The sequence below is a fragment of the Rana temporaria genome, chromosome 13, assembly GCF_905171775.1.
Source record: "Rana temporaria chromosome 13, aRanTem1.1, whole genome shotgun sequence".
Taxonomy (NCBI): Eukaryota; Metazoa; Chordata; class Amphibia; order Anura; family Ranidae; genus Rana; species Rana temporaria.
In genome coordinates this window covers 74,387,828-74,396,258 of record NC_053501.1, presented here as the reverse complement: position 1 = coordinate 74,396,258, position 8,431 = coordinate 74,387,828, and positions in this window count along the sequence as shown.

Sequence of the window (8,431 nt, the reverse complement as noted above, 5' to 3'; positions counted from 1 at the left end):
TCTAGCCTGGGTCGTGTTTAAGTGTGTGCACTGCAGACTGCAGTACACTGTAATCACTGAACTTCATTATCTCCATCCCTTCTGTCCCCCCCGATCTGTCTCCCTCCCCTGTTCTTTCAAAACATTCACAATTTACTTTCACTTTCAGTTAGGCAGATAATATACGGTGCAAATTTCTTTCCTGCATCCACAGATTGCAGGAAAGAAACTTGCATGATTCCCCCATCAACAGACAGTGGTGACAGGGGAAAATCCCTCCTGCCCAGCAATTATATTCTCCCGACAAACAGTGATTATCACCAGTGACTATACAGCAACCACTAGTGATAATCATAAGATAATCTGCTCATTAATGGTTCAAATCTCAGCCAGTTTCTGCTGAACCAGCTGAGATTTAAAACTGTCTATGGCTGGTCTTAGCTCTTAGGCAGCCCATACATTGATTAGCACTGTGGAGTGTCGGCTTCCTGGCGTGATCGGGCATGTGGGATTTCAAACACACCCGAGCCCATCTCTATTGGTTGTAGACAGTTGAGCTCCCTGCAGGTTGCTTAGCAGCAGTGGACCCTTCTCTGACATGCTGATCGGGATGCAATCCAGGTGATGCTCTTAGTCAAATCTTAGTCATAAATATCAGTGATTTTATTGATCAAAGCCCACACTTTACAGGCATAGAGCCCACATGGCTGCTGATCATATGGTTGATTATATTTATGTGGTTGTACTCTTGATGCTAATAAATACTGTGTTTATTAGATCTGACTGGGAGCATCACCTGGATCACATGCCGATCAGCATGTCAACAGAGAAGGTTATACAGCATTACTGCTGCTAGGTGACCAGCTGGGGGCTCAGCTCTCTATAACCAATAGTGCCAGCCTTCCCCTGCATGCACCCATAATGTCACCAGCACTAGGTTCTAATAGACTGCCGCCGCTGCCAAGGAGACAGACGCCAGACCAGCTCTGTAAATAGCAGGGACAGGACAGCTGGGGATCCCCACTGTGGCAGAACACCAGGGCCCGGTGGCAAGACAACCTTTGAAACCCTGATAGTTCTCCCACTGCTTTGGACCCCTATATTTTCTTGGTGTGCTGGTGACATATATCTCTTGTTTTCTGCCACCCTGGGGGGCCCCAGTATAGTAGGAAGGGAGCTCACTGCAGAACATGTGAAAGGGCCCATAGTGGAATCGTAATAAAGGGCCCAGGATATATATATATATATATATATATATATATATATATATATATATATATATAATTGCATTTTATAGTTGGCCCCCCTACTTTTTCCCCTGTCCCCCCATGTGCCCCCCCTAAATATGAAAGCTGGAGACGCCACTGTTTGCGACAATGGCACAACCTCCTCTCCACCCTCCGACAGGGACAACTGCCCATGTGCCCTGTTTAGCCCACGTCCTTAACTTGGTGGTGCAGTGGTTCTTGGGCAGGTACCCGGGCTTACAGGATGTCCTGAAGCAGGCCAGGAAACTCTGTGTGCATTTCTGCCGGTCATATAATGCCAGTGCTCGGCTGGCAGACCTCCAAAAGGAATACAACCTGCCCAAGAACCGCCTAATCTGTGACATGCCCACCAGGTGGAACTCTACGTTGGCCATGCTGCAGCGGCTGCACATGCAGCAGAGGGCCATCAATGAGTATCTGTGCCAGTATGGCACCAGGACAGGGTCAGGGGAGCTTGGTTTTTTCCCGACACCAGTGGGCCATGATCAGGGATGCATGCACTGTCCTGTCACCATTTGAGGAGGCCACGAGGATGGTGAGCAGTGACAGTGCATGCATCAACGACAATGTCCCTCTTATCCATCTGTTGGAGCACATGCTGCATAGATTAATGGACAGGGCACTTGAGGCAGAACAGAGGGAGGAAGAGGAGGACGAGGAGGACTTGCTTACCTCTCAAGGGGAGGAAAAGGAGGACTTTGAGGAGGAGGAGGACTTTGAGGAGGAGGACTTAGAGGAGGAGGACGACGAGGAGTCCCAAGAAACCCATGGACTTGTACGTGGCTGTGGATCATGTCGTCCTGAGTGACCCAGAAGACTCTGGACCGAATGCCTCAGCAAACCTACGCTGCATGGCCTCCCTGATCCTGCGGAAGGATCCTCGTATTTGTGGTATCAAGGAGAGGGATCATTACTGGCTGACAACCCTCCTTGATCTACGTTACAAGGGTAAGGTTGCGGACCTTATCTTGCTGGCGCAGAGGGAGTAGAGGTTGAAACATCATCGGGAGGCCTTGCAGAAAGGTCTGTGCAACGCGTTCCCAGAGACTGGGAGGTTACAAAATCCTGGTCCTGGACGTGTTGCCGATGTGTTTAGACAATTTTTTAGTCCGCATCCCCAAGGTATGATCGGTTCCAGCAACATTTGCCAGCGTCAGTTTACATGGTGCGGGAATACCTAGAGGCAGGATCAGACTTGGACACCTTTCCCACCGAAAATCCTCTGGGTTACTGGGTCTTGAGGATGGATCACTGGCTAGAGCTTGCACAGTATGCAATTGAGCTACTGGCCTGTCCTGCATCCAGCGTTCTTTCCGAACGCACATTCAGTGCTGCTGGAGGCTTTGTAACCGGTCACAGGGTGCGCCTGTCCACCGACTCGGTCGATCGACTGACCTTGATAAAAATTAATCAGTCTTGGATCACCACCAGCTACCACGCACCTGATGCTGATGTAACCGAATATTTTTTTTTTAAATGTCAGATCCCTTCAAGACTGCCTATGCTGATGCTGATGCTGAGTGACTATCCTGTTATGCTGAGTGACTATCCTCTTCCTCCTCAATGATCATGCTGATAGCTTGTAAGAACATTTTTGGTTCTGGGCACCGCCACCAGTGGCTAAGGCCCAATTTTTCTGCCCCTGTTTAACAAGGGCATGTACTGTAATTACAATTTTTTATGCAATACTTTGCAGCGGGCTCATTCCTGCGCTCCAACTAGAGTATCTGTGAGGGGTTGCTGTGTTGTGGCACCAGTGCCTAAGGCCCAATTTTTCTGCCCGTTTAACAGGGGTGTGAAATTACAATTTTTGATGCAATATGCAGCAGGCCTCATTCCTGCGCTCCAACTAGAGTATCTGTGAGGGGTTGCTGTGTTGTGGCACCAGTGCCTAAGGCCCAATTTTTCTGCCCCTGTTTAACAGTGGCATGCAATTACAATTTTTGATCTAATATTTCACAGCAGGGCACATTCCTGCGCCCACCAAGAGTAACTGTGAGGGCTTACAGTGTTGTTGCAACACCACCACCACCAAAGGCCCAATTTTTCTGCCCCTGTTCAACAGGTGCATGTTATTACAATTCTTGATATAATAGTTCACAGCAGGGCATTCCAGCGCACACCAAGACTAACTGTGAGGGCTTACAGTGTTGTGACAACACCAACACCTAAGGCCCAAATTTCTGCAGAGTATATACGGCAGGCCCCTACTTTCAAACATCCAACTTACAAACAACTTCTACTTGCAAACGGAAGGAGACAACAGGAAGTGAGAGGAAATCTACCCCTAGGAAGGGAAATTCTCTCCTAAGAGTTAATATGGGAAACAAGGTCTCTCCTCTCCACTGATGCTTTATCACCAATCCTTGTTTCACTAAAAAAAACGAATTTTCAAAAAAAAATTGTCATTGGGACAGAAAGTGAGGTGAAATTTTCTGAACAGGTGCACAGACAGCAAAACAAATGTTACAGGTGTGATAACCCTTCCCTATGTTTTCCAAAAAGCTTAAAAATAGATTTTTGGCTGGAGCTACACTTTGTAATTTTGAACTAGCAAATTTTTAAACAGATTTTACTTAACAAACCTACAGTCCCTGTTTTGTTTGCACCGCCTGTATACTGCTGTTCAGAGTATATAGGGCTTGGGGGCCCCATGCCTTTCCTTTTTTTAAATTTGGGTGCAGGGTTTCCCTTAATGTTCATACAAGACCCAAAGGGGCTGGTAATGACCTGGGGGGGGGGGGGGAACCCATGTAGTTTTTCCTCAATGATTTTCATCCATATTCCCGGGACCAGACATTACAATAAAGCCGCAAGCAGTTTTAAATTACTTTTTTTCCCTATAGAAATGTCATTTTGTGCAGGGACAGTTCTAAACACTGGAAACAGGTGCCACTTTACAGGCATACTATAGACACCCAGCAGGTACGATATTTAAAGGAATATTTCTCATTTTTTCACTTTAAGCATCATTAAAATCACTGCTCCCGAAAAACATCCGTTTTTAAAACTTATTTTTTTGCATTGATACATGACCCCTGGGGCAGGACCTGGGACCCTTTTTAGGACAATAACTTGCATATTAGCCTTTAAAATTAGCACTTTTGATTTTGAACGTTCGAGTTCCATAGACTTTAATAGGGTTCTAAAGTTCGTGCGAACTTTCGGTCCGTTCGCTGGTTCTGGTGCAAACCGAACCAGGGGGTTTTCGGCTCATCCCTACACCTGAGATGTTGGGATTATTGCACAAAGCAATTGCCAGGTGTTCCATGACAAGGACATATAGGAAGGGAGATAGAGGACAGCCTTGTAGTGTCCCATTGTGGATAGAAAATGTGGGGGATAATGAGCCATTCACCCAAATGCTAGTGGAAGGGGAGGAGTATAGGGACATAATTCGGGATAGAATATTGGGGCCCAGACCTATCTGCACCAGAGACATCTGGAGGAATTGCCAGTCGACCCGATCGAAAAGGTCATAGAGAAACATCATGGATGTGAGCATAGTCAGTAAAAAGCAGGGTTTTCAGCGTGTTGTCTGTTGCATCGCGACCGCTCACAAAACCCACCTGATTAAGGTGTAGGAGGCAAGGGAGTCCACTCCAATTAACAATATGGGTCTATAATTGGCACACAGGGTTGGGTCCATCTGGTTTTGGGATAATGGCAATGTGAGCTTCAAGCGTTTGTGGGGGAAACGCTGAGCCTTCCCATAAGAAGTTGAACACCTAAGCTAAGAAGGGGGTTAATAGGGGGGCAAATATTTTGTGAAACCATCTGGACCAGGGCTTTTACCGGATGGGGTGGCCGCTATCGCTCCAATGACCTCGTCTGTTGTAACTACCTACTGCAGCTCATCTACAGTATCACTAGCCAATGTAGGGTGCGCTGTTTCCTCAATATAAGACTGTCTATCAGGGGGGACTAGAAGAGACGCCGGGTGGTAGATTGTACAGTGTTTGGTAGAAATCTTGGAATGTTTGTGATATCTTAGAGGGCTCACTAATCATTTCCCCAGATGGGGCCCGAATGTGGGGTATAAATGTGAAAGACATGTTCGGTTGAAGGTAGCGAGCCAAAGGTCTACCGCATTTATCTTGGAATTGGTACTGATGAAGGGCAAGTCTGTCCGCATAGGTACGAGTTGAAGCCTCATATAATTCTTTGAGTAAGGATTCCCTGCAGGACCGCTTTAAGCACCCTCCACTGTGAGGCCGCGTACACACAGTCGGTCCAAACCGATGAAAACGGCCTGAAGTCCAGTTTCATCGGTCCAAACCGACCGTGTGTACGGCCCATCGGTCTGTTGTCCTTTGGACAAAAATGAGAGAACTTGCTTTAAAATCGAACCGATGGACGGCTGACCATCGGTCAAAACCGATGGTTAGTACACAAAAGCATCGGTTCAAAACCCGCGCATGCTCAGAATCAAGTCGACGCATGCTTGGAAGCATTGAACTTCATTTTTTTCAGCACGTTGTGTGTTTTACGTCACCGCGTTCTGACCCGATCGTTTTTTTAACTGATGGTGTGTGCGTACACACCATCAGTTAAAAAAACGATCGGTCTGCTTCAGCGGTGAACCGATGAAAATGGTCCGTCAGACCATTCTCATCAGATGGATCGACCATGTGTACGCGGCCTTAAGGGTAGCGTCCAAGGCATGATCTAAGAAATTAGAGATGGTTTTCGAAACCTTGTTGGAACATTTAGGGTTCGTGAGAAGTGAGTCATTCAGCCTCCACGTCCATTCCCTCACCGGAGTGGAAGGGAGTGAAAGTGTCAGACTCTATGATATGGTCTGACCACTCCCCTATCTATCTCGCAATTGGGTGACCAATCCAAACAGCTATGATCAAGAAGAAAATAGTTGATACGACTATAGGAGTGATGAACCTGTAAGAAATGAGTATAGTTGCAAGTTTTTCGGAACCGGAACCTGCCAAATGTCGATTAGGCAAAGGTCCTAAATAGCCCGTTATGAGTGCCCTCAGCTTAGTAAAGGAGATGGAGATCATTCTTTTTCCTAATTAAGTGCGCACGAGCGTGAAATGCATTGAGAGTGAGGCTTGGTATTGGCACGCATGAGACAGGAGCCCTCTGCCCCCATTGAAACAGGTGAGGCGCACGCCGCGCCTTTCTTATCACAAGTCCGTGACGGTCCGGCCTCTGCCTTCCCTCAACCTGCGCTGCTAACCTGCCATATTTGACACAAGCTACAAGTCTTGTAAGTGATTTTATTAAATAAAAAGACAATTACACTATTATTTCCTCTCTGTGGCTCATTTTGCTGGAGCCACATCCTTGCAGATTGGATAGAAAAAGGGCCATGAGTGTATATGGTTATGCCGATTGAAGAGTTTTACTTTACATTTTAAACTGATTGAAGACAAGTCCTGCTATTATCTGGAATCAGTGATTATAGCCTGTGTGGGGCCTGAAGGAGGAAACATCTACGGAGGAAAGATCTCCTTTATATGTCTGGTGTCTTATATGTCTTTATAGATATATGGCCTTGGAAATCTGGTGAGCACAATTGTATGGCACTTAGGGTGAAGCACTTTGATTGAAGCTGGTAGCACTATATAGGAAGCACGGAGTTGGAGTTTTTAGAAGACCCGATTGATTACTTTCTTTCACATTTTACACAGAGACTTTTGATTGTTTGTTGACGCACGCTTTTCACTTATTAACCACTTTCCGCCTGGTCAATAGCAGATTGACATCCGGGAAGTGGTTGCGTTATCCTGACTGGATGTCATATGATGTCCAGCAGAATAACAGCCGCCGCGCACCCAGGGGGGCACGCATCGCGGCGATCAGTGGTGCGGTGTGTCAGTCTGACACACAGCTACATCGATCTTGGTAAAGAGCCTCCGTCGGAGGCTCTTTACCACGTGATCAGCCGTGTCAAATAACAGCTGATCACGATGTAAACAGGAAGAGACGTATGATCGGCTTTTCCTCACTCGTGTCTGACAGACGCGAGTAGAGGAGAGCCGATCGAATGCTCTCCTGACAGGGGAGTTCATGCTGATTGTTTAGCAGCGCAGAGCCCCCCCCCCCCCCCACAGATGCCCACACTGAACCACCAGGGAAGCCGCTAGGACCACCAGGGAAGGGGGAAACATGTGGATGGTCAAGTATGTACCCCATGGCCATCCACATATTAAAAAATAAGCACAATAGATGTCAACCAGTGCCCACAAATGGGCACTGACTGGCAACATTATGAACAAAAAAATATGTGATACCCAGCAGTGCCACCCATCAGTGTTTATCATTGTCCATCAGTGCCACCTCTCAGTGCCCACCCATGCCCATCAGTGCCCACCTGTGCTGCCTATGAGTGCCCATCAGTGCCACATACCAGTGCCCATCAGTGCGCCTATCAGTGACCATCATCAGTGCCGCCATATCAGGGCCCGTCATTGAAGAAGAAAACTTATTTACAAAAAAAATTAACAGATACGAAGTAAAACTTAATTTGTTTTTCAAAATTTTCAGTCTTTTTTTATTTTTGCCCAAAAAAAAAAAATCGCAGAGGTGATAAAATACCACCAAAAGGAACCTCTATTTGTGGGAACAAAATTATAAAAAAACTGTTTGGGTACAGTGTCGCATGACCGCACAATTGTCATTCAAATTGCGACAGCACTGAAAACTGAAAATGGGCTTGGGCAGGAAGGTGCGTAAGTGCCTGGTATTAAAGTGGTCAATTTTTGGTATTTGCATATATTCTAAGTTTTGTGGAAGGCAACAAAAATGCCTTTAGTCTTCTAAGCAGGGTTTGTACTGTGGAACCATCTGTTAAAGTACCTGTTGGCGCAGGAAGGGGTGGAATCAGTGTGGAAATGAGTTTCCTGTAATAGTAACACATTGACCTGTTTATGCATGTATTAGGGGATTTGACCCCTTTTGGATGCAATATTGAGACATTTGCATTGTAGGAGCAAAGTTTCAGGCGAGGACGAGATATTACTGTATGGGCAGTAGAATAAGAAAAAAAATCAGATTATAGACAGCAGAGATAAGAAGAGAGATAGGGAAGGGGAAACTTGTAATATGGCAGAAATTTACCAGGACAAAACCTAGGAAGGGGGACACCCAAGTAAGGAGCCTAAAAAACTCTAAGGCCTCGTACACACCACCCAACATGTCCGATGAAAACGGTCCGCGGACCG